This window comes from Pipistrellus kuhlii, unplaced genomic scaffold (genome assembly GCF_014108245.1).
Source record: "Pipistrellus kuhlii isolate mPipKuh1 unplaced genomic scaffold, mPipKuh1.p scaffold_m20_p_10, whole genome shotgun sequence".
Taxonomy (NCBI): domain Eukaryota; kingdom Metazoa; phylum Chordata; class Mammalia; order Chiroptera; family Vespertilionidae; genus Pipistrellus; species Pipistrellus kuhlii.
This window is the reverse complement of record NW_023425405.1, coordinates 35,977,944-35,992,080: the sequence shown is the minus strand read 5'-3', so window position 1 is coordinate 35,992,080 and position 14,137 is coordinate 35,977,944. Positions and strand designations below refer to the sequence as shown.

Sequence of the window (14,137 nt, the reverse complement as noted above, 5' to 3'; positions counted from 1 at the left end):
AGGGGCGGCGCGAGGAATGCTGGGATACTGGAGGTCCGCCGCGCGCCTCCTGTGGGGTTAGCAGCCCTTCAGTTGGAAAGGCTGCTCGTGTTCTTGTCTGTGTTGTACCTCTGCGGCCTTAACGCGAGTCTCTGAAATGACAAACTGGATGTCAGGGTAGGTTTCCGTGACAAGAAAAGACTCATAATGTGTAAAAAAAAAATAAAAAATAAAATATTCAAATCTGAGGGGTGAGGCCACCACCAAGATTCATGAACGGCCTGCTTAAAATGCCAGGCCCTTAGCATAGGTTAGCTCCCTCCTTAAACCAATTCGCTAGGCACGGTACTAAATACATGCACATCCCAGAATATTCAGGTTTGGAAATGGCCAAAGGCATTCTTTCAGATAGTGTTAGACAGCCCAAATGCAGATTGGTTCACCTGACTGTAATCTCCAAGTTTTCCCATTCAGCGTTTCCTCCATCTTGTAGTTACACTGTGGTGAATACCCGATTAATAGCAAGTGTAATAACTACCTTACAGGTCATTCCAAAATAATGCTACATCAAAGCGAAATACATATATCCTATGGCGTTCAGAATATGTCATTTTGAATTTTTTAAGATATCTAATATTTGGAATGCAGTGATCTACATAAAACTATCTCATTATATGTAATATAGTTGAATATTGCATAATATAATGAAATGTACATTAATAATTGTAAGTTTTGTTACATGTGTGTGTTTGTGTTGAAATTCCATTTCTTCAACAGCATTTGTTTAGTCCATGTTCCAGAGACTGTTCTGGAAAGTCCAACGTGTAGACAAGTAGCCCTCAAGTAGCTCATAGTCCGCTCAGAGACCTGGAAACATATGGGCCACAATGACACAATAATACATTTGGATCTCTATTTTCAACTAAAATTGCCTAAGAAGTGAACAAAGAGCATGAGTGTATGGAGAATGGAGCAACTAAGTGGAGCACATATTTGGATCAGAATTTGGAAACCTAAAATTAGATGTAACTTTTAAGAAAATAAGATGACTCTTCATAATACTAACTTGTTTTGATTATTAAAAACATTGACAGTCTTCAAATTAAGTTCTAAGTATATGTAATTTGGTATGCTACATAAGTACCAAATTAATGAAAGAAGAAAGACTATGGGGAAAATCTGGAGTTGGTAATGAATGTAGACAATAGAAATGCAGAAAGTATGTAGTATATTCTTCATATTAAAGTCCATCTACTGGCAACATTTGCTAACCTTGAAGAGCTCTCTTAAGAGATTTATACACTCTATCACGCCTTCTATCATACATATTACATATACCACTAGAACCACACACCAAGTTGAAGCTTGGGGCAGGCAGTAGGATTTTGACATCAAAGAATAAAAATTAAATCACATATCTGAGCAGTCATCTTATGCAGAGACAAAAGATTTGCCCAGAGACAGAAATATTAATGACTGTAAGGAGATGGAACTAATTTCTAATATGATGATGATTGAGGATAGTAATGGCAGATAGTGATGATGTTGCAAAACAGAAGGAATATATTGAACACCACTGAAATGTACACTTCAAAATGGTGAATTTTATGTTATGTATATAACATAGTGAAGTATATTTTAATATTTAAAATGCTATTAAAAATTAGTCCAAGGAGTCAAGAATCCCAAATTCTACTTCCTGGGCCTATTATTTGATTTATTAATTCTTAGGAAAAGAAAAAACCAATAGCAATAGAGTGATTTTCTTTCCTGAAACTGAATGTATTCCTTTTAATTGAGAAACAACCTCATGTTTAGTCCCCATTTATTTTATTTTATTATTTCATTAAATACAAAATGCTGGAACCATTGACTGGATAACCTCTCATTTTAGCCATCGTGGCACATGGTTAAAATGAGTGACTTCTCATTTTCATGGTTATGGCATAGGGAAAAACTTTGAGAAATGATAGCTATTAATGTGTGAGGCATTGAAGGCATTATTGCTTCATTACATTGAGCATATAAGAATACATATTTGATGGACCAGGCTATAAGTCCATGCTGAATTTCTACCAAAGAGGGATTTTAGGCAAATTACTTCATTTCTCTAAAGTATATTTTAGTTACTTGCAGAGTTATAGAGAAAATTAAATGAGATTATATAATGTACATAGTGTAATGTGATCAATATATGTTAGTTATTATTAACTGTCTCAGATCTTTCATACCAGTCCTAAAAATTTCTAAATGTGGATTTTGTTTCTTAGATGACATCTTGGTGATACTTTGTGAGGAAGCCAGTCCCTCCACAAGTTAATAATATAAATAACAGTAGCCAACATGTATTTAGTGCTTACTTTGTATCAGGCACTATGCTGCACCCTTTCTGAATATTTACTTATTGAATCTTCCTCACAACAGTCCTATTTAGTGAGTACTTAAAATTTAAATTTGTTTTATATTTGAGGAAAGTAAGTGGTGGAGCTATTATATCCTAAGGCCTTTGTTAAAGATAGGAAACCATCTCATTGTGTGGAAAGGCGAACAGTTCACACACAAATCTTCAGAATCATTTCTTTCTAACACTACTAAAGGTATACACCTGGGAAAATGGCAAAACATAAATGTAGACAGAAGTGCAAAGGTCAAACAGGTAGAATAAAGGAGAAATTCAAACCTTGGGGTTGACATAGTTCTCTATGGCTAGGAACCATCCACAATTCTAGTGAGAAGCATTGGAGTAAAAACTATGCCTTTACCTTCATATCAGATCATGTCAGTCATTGGTTGATTATATTAAACATCAAAGCAAATCAAATAAGTAGCAGATTTTATAGTAGATGATTCCATTTGTTTCAGGCAAATCTTTTCCTTTCTAGAAGTTGCATTTGAGATCCACATGGTATTAGTTACATCACAAATACATACCCGAATCTTTGTTTGCTGTGGAGTAACCATTACATAAGTAGGCAGGATGGATCGCATGAGGCTGACCTTTCTGTATCCATCTCTGTCCAGGAAGAAATGGTGAGGGGCTGCTTAATGGCCAATATCTGGAGAAAGGACCAATTTCAAAGGCATCTTCGTTTTGACTTCGGAAGGACACAGGTAATTAGCCAGCCATGAAAAACTGAGAATGCAATACTATGATGTCCTTTCAGTGACAATGAAAAGCTTAGGCTCCATAGTCACTCAGAGTAGAATCATCTACTTGAGTGACTTTGGTTGTGCTACTTATGTCCTTCTGTGATCAGGTTATTTCATTTAGCACAATGTTCTCCCAGTTCATCCATGTTGTTGACTAGCACAGAATTGCCTTCTTTTAAAAGGCTGAGTAATCCATTGAATGTATAGATCACATTTTCTTTGTCCGTCACCTGTCAATGGACATTTAGGTTGTTTTCATACCTTGGTTATTGTAAATAATGATGCAGTGAGCATGGGAGCGCAGATATCTTTTTAAGATCCTGATTTCAGTTCCTTTGGATAAATGATAAGGGATTGCTGGTCGTATTTTTTGAGACACTTTCATGCTATTTTCCCTAGTGGCTACACTATTTTACATTGTCACCAACAATATATTAGAGTTGACAGATTCTCCACATCCTTACCAGTACATGTTACCTTTTAGGGATTTGTTACATTTTGTTTTTGGTTGTTTGTTTTCTAATACCCGTTCTGATAGATATGAGGTATTATCTCATTGTGGTTTTGATTCACATTTACTTGGTGATTCATGATACTGAGCATCTTTTGCACACTTGTTAGACACTTGTATGTCTTCTTGTGAGAAATGTCTATTCAAGTTCTTTGCCCATTTTCTAACTGGGCTGTTAGTTTTTTGCTATTGAGTTATAGAATTTCCTTATATATTTTGGAGATTAGCCCCTTATCAGTTATGTATAGTTTATTCTTCTCCCATTCTATATGTTGCCTTTCCACTCTGATGTTTGTTTATTTTGCTGTACAGAATTCTTTAGTTTGATGTAGTTCCATTTGCCTTTCTTTTGCTTTTGTTGTTTATAGTTTTGGTATCATACCCAAGAAATATACTGGGGTATAAACTCTGAGAGGGGAGGAACCTTGTTTGCACACGGTACCTGAACAGAGCTAAGATCAAAGCCATTGCCCAGAGTTTTGTTCCATAGATGCATAGTCCAGTCCAGCATCTGGCTACTTTAGCTTGTGTTCCCAGCAGCAGTCCATTGCATGTGGGGGTCTGCATGGTCATTGGCCATGCAGTTTCTAGGGCCACATAACAGGCAAGTGCCATGAAGCAGGAGCAAAGCAAGAGGAACCAGAAGGAGATAATTCCTTTGTCTGGGATTATGTATTCCCCAACTTTTGCAGGCTTGCAATAGCTCCACCCCTCTAGCCAATGATCTTTGTTCCCAAGTACGTCACTCGGACTTGACTGCACATGCTGCCTCTTCCCTTTTGTTGGACCCCCTCTCCAGTGATCTATGAGGGTGGACTGGTGACTCCAGGGAGTGTAAAGTGGCGGCTTCCTGGTGAAGCTGCGCAGATGACCATGCTATGACCTCTTTTCTGCTCCTTTCCTATTATTAATATTAGCTAGCTGGTTATGAGGGTAACAATCCGAGTTTGTGGAAAAAACGTGTCTGGATGTGGAGTCGACTTCTAGTCTCCTTCCCAGTGATGAGTCAGTCCTGGGGAGGAGTTTAATGACAATTGAGGTTCTTTTGGAGGATCTGTCTTTAGGCAAATAGGGTGAATAGACCTCTCCCTGTGTTTGTTATTTTTCAAGAACCTTCAGCTCACTGAAACCGGTTTGGCTCAGTGGTCTGTGGACTGAAAGGTCCCAGGTTCGATTCCGGTCAAGGGCATGTACATTGGTTGTGGGCACATCCCCGGTAGGGGGTGTGCAGGAGGCAGCTGGTCGATGTTTCTCTCTCATCAACGTTTCTAGCTCTCTATCTCTCTCCCTTCCTCTCCGTAAAAAATCAATAAAATATATTTAAAAAAAAGAAGAAGAAGAACCTTCAGCTCAAAGTAATCAATATACTAAAGCAGCATATTTTGGGATGGCATGCCCAGAACTCCTTCAACATCTATATCAAATTCAAATGTTTGCTTCTCACAATTGGAATTTTTCCTCTGATATATTCTTGCTTCTTAAACATTAGGGGCTTAGCTCTTCTTAGAGAAATATAGCTCTGTGAACAACTCACAGCTTCATTTAGTATTACGAGTAGTCTATACTCAGTGATCAATTCTAGACTTTGAAAGGAATTACAAACCCAGTAAGAGAAGATTTCTTGGCTCTTTTATCATGACAAAATCCTTGGGCAAATAGAAATGTGAAAAATCATAATTGTAAAATAATACTTTAAAATATCTAGTCTCATGCAGAGCAATTTATAATGAATAAAGAAACAGTTATATAAAATCCAAATGCTAATGATAAGTACTTAATCTACCACAAAGTAAAAGCCTAGCCATCTTGCACCAGAATTCATGTTCAGAAATCTATATTTGCATGCCCAAGACTTGTTTGAAAAGGCGATTATGGTCTCACAAGTAAATCATAAGAATTTTAAAAATTTTGTAAATGCTATATTTATATGACAGACAAGAACCACTCAGAAGGAATCATTATGGTTTGGGAAATGATATGCAATTTCAAAATCATCTAAATCATTTCAATTGCCTGTATTTACATTTATATAATGGGTATTTATAATGGTGATTATTTTAGAACTTACCTTGTTTTCCAGAATCTCACATTGGTTTCTATGGGAACGAGAATGGCTCTGAAGAAGAGCATTTTAAGAACTCTTTTCACATTCAGTGACTGCTAACTGAACTGCATATTCGTTTGTTAACGGTTTTTAACTCTTAAATTTTAATACGGAAATAAAAGTTGGGCATTCTAGCTACATAAGTCATTTGAAATAATAAAAGCTATTTTTATGAAACACCTGGCTCATTGAAACATTTGAAAACAAAATAACCAGCTTTAGGAGCTAGTAATCTGTTCACTTTTTAAAAATTCATTAGTGATTAATTCATGTGCTTAAATTCATTAGTGATTAATCCATTGGCCATGTGCTTTGCTTGGAAAATTGTGTAAAGAAAACTTCATCTGATATATTGTTTCCATACATTTTCTGCATATACACACACACACACACACACACACACACACACCCCGTATTTTTCGGACCATAAGACGCACTTTTTCCCCCCCAGAAGTGGGGGGAAAAAGTCCCTGCGTCTTATGGTCCAAATATAGCCTACACATATACTTTTAAAAAAAAGTTTTTTTACTTGCCCGGCTCTGTGTGGTCTCTGTGTGCTTGCCTGGCTCGAAAATGGTTCTAAATGCTGCTGTTTACTTTACAGGGTTGATTACATGTGTTTATGACTGTGATGTTGGGTTTTAATGCACATAAAATATTTTAGGACACTATTTGTTTCAGAATCTTTTTTTCTTCATTTCCCTTCTCTAAAAACTGGTGCGTCTTATGGTCCGGAGCGTCTTATGGTCCGAAAAATACGGTGTATATATATGCACACAAACAAACATTTGCACACACACACATATATTTATGTTTTCTTATTTTTGTAGAAATCCCTTTTAAAAGCAGTGTAAAATGTTCTGCATTTAAAGTAACCCTCACCCATCCTGTGCTATTATTTACCTGGTATTGTGTTGTACCTTTACCATGTTCTCACCAGCTGGAACTTATTTTTACTATTTTTGAAACAAGCTCATAAGTCTTCGTATTTCAATTTTTCTTTTTCTTGGAATACATTTTTAGATCATAAAAAGCCCAGCGTGTAACATATCTTACATTTGTGTAGTTTACTATATTTAATATTTCCCCACATTTCATGTTTTCTCATAAACTTAATTTTTTTAATTCCCTGGAGAAAATATATTTTGGTATTTTTTTTATTTAACTTCTTCTCAAAGTAATTAAAACCCACTAAAAATAAGAGAAGCCTATTTCAGAAAAAAGTGCTAAAACTAAAATTTTCTTATACTCAAACTGTAAGAGATGCCAGTAGAAAGCATATGGCATAACCAGCTTATATAATAGCTACTCCAGTTATTGCATATAGTCTGTGTCTTAAATCCAAAATGTACAGGTTGATGGCAGACTGCCAACCAGGGTGGGGAAAGTAAATTTTTATTTATTTATTTATTTATTTATTTATTTATTTATTTTTACCTTTCTTGGGTTGGTGGATTTCTGCCCAGGATCAGTGTGGTCCTGGCTGAGGTCAGGTTTGCTAGAAACTAATGATGGCAGTTTGAGAAGTAGAGCTGCTGGCATTGTGTGACCAAGAGACCATCTTGTGACTCACTGAGTTCAAGGAAACTTTCTTTTCTTTCTTAAAAGTATTTTTTATTCAGTTTTGATTTTATGAAACAAATTAGTGATTATTATATTTTGAAAAATAGAAAGATCAATACTTTTGGGAAACATGTAACCAAATATATTGGGGAAATGATTGATTGGCTCTTCTACTTTTAAAAGTTCATTTTGTTTTTTAATTAAAATTTTTAAATTTTAGTTTTAATTATAGTTTACATTCAATATTATTTTGTATTAATTTCAGGTGTACAGTATAGTGGTTAGACAATCATGTACTTTACAAAGTGTTCCCCTGACATTTCAAGTACACACCTGGCACCATACAGTGTTACTTCAATATTATTAACTATACTAGCACTAGTATTTACTATGCTGTATAAAAGTTGATTTTGAAGTGAAGCTCAAAAATAAAATCAAGTATATTAATCAGAATAGAAAATTTATCTTGCAAAGTATCTGAATCTGAAGGTGAGGACTATCAGGGCTACTCAAAGTAGAATGTATGGACCAGTGCCCATCTGAGACAAGATAAATACAAAGCGTGAACATAGCATTTAGAAACTTTAATTTGACATTGTCACATCATCTAACTGTGTGATTTTATATTTTACAAAAATCAGTCCACGGCATTTGGGAATTATAAAAGTTTGTCCTTTGCTACAATTAGTTTGAGGTGCATTGATCTAATATAAACTACTAAAAGCTGGGGGGAGGGAGGGGGAGGGAAGCCATTTGTAGTTTGCAGTATTGAAAATAATTTATTCCATGTGATTCTATCTGAAAGCTGGGAAGTGAAGGATTTTTGTCTCTGAAAGATCTCATTCTAGCCTTAGAAAAACATTCTTATTTTCATAAGGTTACGGCAAAAGAGGCTGAAGCGGATAGTCTCTCCTTTGCAAATATAAAACAACTGTTCTTGAGTGAGATATCTGATATTACAATTATAAAGTCCAGTTACATGAAGAGCATTACCTAGATCTTTAATATTCTGATAAACAAGGTAAAAAAAACAACCCTAGGCTGATTATGCCAATGAATTGGCTATATTTGCTATTTAGAATGGCAGTGCTTTGTCTTAAAGTTTCAGAAGGGCAAACACCGTGTTACAGTTGTTCAGTGGACCACTAGTGAAACTACGTGTGCTAAAAAAAAATCAAGGGGAAGAATTGGAAGGACATTAATAAGCCAAAACCAAAATTAAACAGAAGGAAGAAAGATTAAAGTAGGAATGCATATATAGTTTAACTAAAAAAACCAATAGAGCATAAAAGGCATAAAATACCAAAAGAGAAAAGGATTGCTACCTTGGACTACAAATAGGAGAAATAAAAGGAAAGTTTAGACAAACATTGGGAATTTTTGTTAATTGTCAAAAGCATTAGTTTAGCTCCGTGGTCGGCAAACTGCGGCTTATGAGCCACATGTGGCTCTTTGGCCCCTGGAGTGTGGCTCTTCCACAAAGTACCACAGCCTGGGCGAGTCTATTTTGAAGAAGTGGAGTTGGAAGAAGTTTAAGTTTAAAATTTTTGACTCTCAAAAGAAATTTCAATCGTTGTACTGTTGATATTTAGCTCTGTTGACTAATGAGTTTGCTGACCACTGGATACTAATTTAATTGGACACATAGGTGCCCAATGAAGACATTTAAAACCTCCTTGAACAAAGCTGTGGCCATTATATTGTGGAGGGCAACAACACTTCAATGGCAAGGGGGATGGACTGGCTGAACCATGAAGTCTTTCCAGCTCTGATTTATACTATTCCATAGCTCTGTGAAGAATAGTGGCTAAATTGCTTGATCAATCTAGACAAAACTCAACACAAGACTAAAACCCCAGACGAAACAACGTCAGCCAAAATTGAAAATACGTCCCTCTAAAAGAAAAAAAAAATATATCCAAAATCTTGCATCACACCCCACAGAAATCAAATTCAGGCTCTGGCAACCAGCCCAGAGGAATAAATTCCTCAGTGAGCAAGTGCAACAACAGGTTGAGAGATTTCAACTTCTGAGATAAGCTTACAACTGGGAGCAGTTGATATTAATACTGGGCTTAAGAGTGAAAGTGAACAGAAATCTATGAAGGAGCCTGGCCTATGAGTGAACTAATTCATTTATTCATTCTCCACAGATTTATGGAGCACCCACTATAGGCCAGCAGTGCTCTAGGGTAAGGTAAATGGGTAAACAAGTCAGACAAGATATCTGCTCTTGTGGCACTTACGTTTTAGTGTATCATAACATGACAGGATAATATATCATAAGTTAAGGAGTGGTAAGTGCTAAAAAACGAAACAAAACAAAACAAAAAAAAGCAAGGTAAAAAGAAGGTGAAGCGCCGAAACTGGTGTGGCTCAGTGGATAGAGCATCGGCCTGTGGACTGAAGGGTCCCAGGTTCAATTCCGGTTAAGGGCATGTACATTAGATGCAGGCACATCCCCACTGGGATGTGCAGGAGGCAGCTGGTCAATGTTTCTCTCTCATCGATGTTTCTAGCTTTCTATCCCTCTCCCTTCCTCTCTGTGAAAAATCAATAATAAAATATATTTGAAAGAAGAAGAAGGAGGATGAGGAGAAGGAGAAGGAAGAGGAAGAGGAGAAGAAGCCCTAACTGGTTTGGCTCAATGGATAGAGCATCAGCCTGTGGACTGAAGGGTCCCAGGTTTGATTCCAGCCAAGGGCACATGCCTGGGTTTTGGGCTCGATCCCCAGTAGGAGGTATGCAGGAGGCAGCCAATCACTGATTCTCTCTCATCATTGATGTTTCTCTCTCTCTCCTTCTCCCTTCATCTCTAAAATCAATAAAATATATATATTTTTTTAAAAAGGAGGTGAAGGGGAGTTGGAATCTGGACAGCTGATTGTATCTAGTAGTGCAATCAGGGTAGAACTCATGGAGGCGATACATCTAAACAGGACTTGAAGGAAGTGAAAGGAAGTAACCAAGTAGATATTGGAGGAGGAGCATTCCAAGCTGAGGGAACCACAGAGTGCAGCTACAAGGTTGGAACAAACCTGGTGTGTCTGAGGAACAGGAAGGAGGTTCTTGTTGCATGGGGAAGACTACTATGAGTATGGTCAGAAAGGCCTTGTGGGCCACTAGGACCTCATCTTTTACTCCATCTGAGTAAACTACCCACAACATCTCAAATCAAGAATCCTAGGAACTCAGTGAAGAAACTAATTCACAGTAGATATCAACCTTCCTGGGAAACAATTCCACCCACATGTCGGCAGTGTTTCTGTGTGCTCCTTTGAACTGGTCAGTGTGTCCCTTACTGTGTTCATGTGTCCTACAGTTATTGCTACTGAGAATGAGGAAGAACCATCTATTTTAGAAATATGGATATGTTCTAGTATTTATTCTTATAAGAGAGGCCTGGTGCATGAATTCAGGCACCAGTGGGGTCCCTTGACCTGGCCAGCTCTATGAAACCTAATCTTTACTCGGGGCTTGATAAATATTTAAAGTTAATGAGGAGCTTGAAAATCAAATTTGAAGACAAAAATGGATCTGCTTGTGAGAAGTAAAGGCAATATTAAATGATTTGAAAAGAAAGCATTATAAAATTAGAAGTTAAGTTAGAAAAGTACTGTTAATGTTTATTAATTACTTGGGGGCAGGGAAAGAAGTTGTTGAGCTCCTGTTATGTGCCAGGTATGTTTTCTAGACACTATAGCTAGAACAGTGAACACCATATGAGAGCCTGCAATTTATATATATAAAAGCCTAATATGCAAAGGGTCCCTTTGAGAGTTTGACCTACCGGGAGTTCAATAACTCGCTATGATGTTCACTGACCACCAGGGGGCAGCACGGAATGAAGGAAGGCCCAGGCCTGCAGCCAGCAGCCACTAAGGAACCCTTCCTGGGCACAAATTTCATGCCTGGAGCCTCTAGTCTAATATGTTACTTTATTAAGATTCACCTCAGGCATTTTATCAGGTCATCCATCTGTAATAATATGTAGTTAAGAATGTGAGTTGGAAGCTCCATCTGAAACTCATCATCACCTGTTAAGATGGGACTGGTCAGGAAAAGATGCTTGATGACCTGTCCCCATCTTGTCATCCACTCTGAAAATCCTCAGACCCAGACTGCAAGCTGAATGCTCAGGAACTTTAGAGAAGGAAAAGAGCACAGCATTTGAAATATAGCTTCATTGTCCGGTACTACAGCTGCTAGTTACAGGTGACTATCAAATGCAGTTGGTCCGAATTGAGATACACTTTAAGTATAAAATGTACTGGATTTTGATGACTCAGTATGAAGCAGAGAATGATTTCATGTTGAAATGCTAATGTTAATTCATCTTGTTTCTTTTTACTTTTTTACGCATCTACTAGGAAATTTAACTTATACATGTGGCCCCAAATCTGCCCATTTAGGGATGTGTATTTGATTCCCAGGTCAGCTCAGTGCTATTGCATAAATAATGGCTGACTCTTATTGAGTGTTCAACTCATTAATGGAAATTTCTCTTCCAACCGCGTTACTTGTGTTTAAACATCTAATCCTCATAATAACCCTGTTAAGGAGCCATTTCTCCAGATGAATAATTTGAGGCACAGAAAGGTCAAGAAACTTGCCAAAGGCTACAAATCTAGTGAATGGAAGAGCAATGAGGCTTTAAAACTAACTAATCCCAAGGCTCTCAAACCTGTGTTCTATCACCTGCAAGGCTTGTTAAAACACAGAATACTGAGCTCCACCTCCGGAGGTTCTGACTCATTTGATCTGGGGTGTAACCTGAGAATGTGCATCTCTACCAAGTTTCCAGGTGACGTTGATGCCTGCTGACTTGCACACCAATTTGAAAACTATTGGTCTAATACCACCTACCTCCAACCTTAATAAAGTCCGCAGTCTTTTTGAACCATACTTTCTTTACCTTAAAGTGTGAATATTTCATAAACCTAACTCACATACCATTACATTTAACATTTCACATGTTTTTTTTAGTATACTCACCGTTTTGCAACTATGATCACTATCTAATTATGGAACATTCCCACCACTCCAGAAAGAAATCCAATACCCATTAGCAGTCACTCTCCATTTTTCCTTTCCCCAGAACCTGGCAACCATGAATCTACTTAGTAGATTTGCCTATTTTGGACATTTCATACAAAAAAGTCATAACATGTGGTCCTTTGTATCTGATTTCTTAGCATAATGGTTTCAAGGTTTATCTATGTTATAACGTGACAATACTTCATTCCATTTTATAGTCAAATAAGTAAAATTGTGTGGGCAATCCACATTTTGTTTATTTATTCATCAGTTGATGCATATTTCAGTTGTTTATGAATTTGTGTGGATGTATGTTTTCATTTTTTTTTTTTTTGAATGTAACTAGGAGTAGATCCAATAGGAGTGCAATTGCTGGCTCATATGCTAACTCAATGTTTAATCTTTTGAAGAACTATCAAACTGTTTCCAAGGCACTATACCATTTTACATTCACATTAGCAATATATGAAGGTTCCAGTTTCTCTACAACATTACCAACACTTGCCATTGTCTGGTTATTTTTATTATAGCCAGCTCAGTGGGTATGAAGTGGTATCTCATTTGTGTTTTTTTTTATGGCTTAGGTATATTTTGTTAGACTTTTTCCCCCCCAGAATATTTTATTGTGGTTTTGATTTGTACGTGCCTAGTGACTAATGATGATGTTCATCTTATCAATGCTTATTGGCTATTTGTATATTATATATATACACACACACACACACACACACACACACACACACACACATATATATATATATATATATATATGCCCATACACACACACACACACACACACACACACACACACACATATATATTGATTTCAGAGAGGAAGGGAGAGGGATAGAGAGCTAGAAACATCAATGATGAGAGTAAATCATTTATTAGCTGCCTCCTGCACACCCCCCTACCAGGAATAAGCCCACAACCTGGGCATGTGCCCTGATCAGAATTGAACAGTAACCTTCTGGTTCATAGGACTATGTTTAGCCACTGAGTCATGCTGGCTGGGCTGCTTATCTTTTTTAAAGAAATGTCTATTCAAATCCTTTGCCTATTAAATTGAGTTATTTGTTTTATTTATTGTTGAGAATGAGTTATTTGCATGTTCTTGGTACGGTACAAATCCCTTATCAGATACATGTGATTGGCAATTTCTCCTATTCTGTGAGTTGTCTTTTCACTTTGGTGTCCACTGAAGCAAAAGTTTTAAATCTTTATTTATATATCTTTTAAATAAAAAATTGTGTATGTTTAAGTGTACAATTTGATATACATATGCATTGTGAATTGATTACTACAGTTAAAGTAATTAACATATCTCCTCACATAATTAACATTGAAAAGCTTTTAATCTTGATGAAATCCATATCTGTTTTTCCTTTATCATTTATGCTATTGGGTCACATCTAGAAACCATTGCTTAACCCAAGGTCATGACCATTTAAGTATATGATCCTTTTCTAGTAATTTTTTAAAAATACATTTTATTATTTTTTTACAGAGAGGAAGAGAGAGGGATAGAGAGTTAGAAACATCAATGAGAGAGAAACATCGATCAGCTGCCTCCTACATGTGCCTGCAACCAAGGTACATGCCCTTGACAGGAATCGAACCTGGGACCCTTTAGTCTCCAGGCCGATGCTCTATCCACTGAGCCAAACTGGTTTCAGCGTTTCTAGTAATTTTTATATGTTGTGTGAAATAAAGGTACAACTTCATTTTCATGTGGATTTCCAGTTATCCCCATACCATTTGTTGATCATAAGATCTTTCAAAATTTAGGTAAA

At 36.7% G+C, this 14,137-nt stretch overlaps 1 long non-coding RNA gene across 1 annotated transcript in view; it reads left to right on the top strand.

Moving 5' to 3' along the window:
* The first annotated feature begins 19 nt into the window (after positions 1 to 19).
* Positions 20 to 14,137, top strand: part of LOC118714269 — a 57,695-nt gene continuing 43,577 nt past the window's right edge. The window contains exons 1-2 of the long non-coding RNA XR_004986525.1: positions 20 to 156; positions 3,001 to 3,090. This is a non-coding gene — a long non-coding RNA (uncharacterized LOC118714269). The remainder of the gene's footprint in view (positions 157 to 3,000; positions 3,091 to 14,137) is intronic.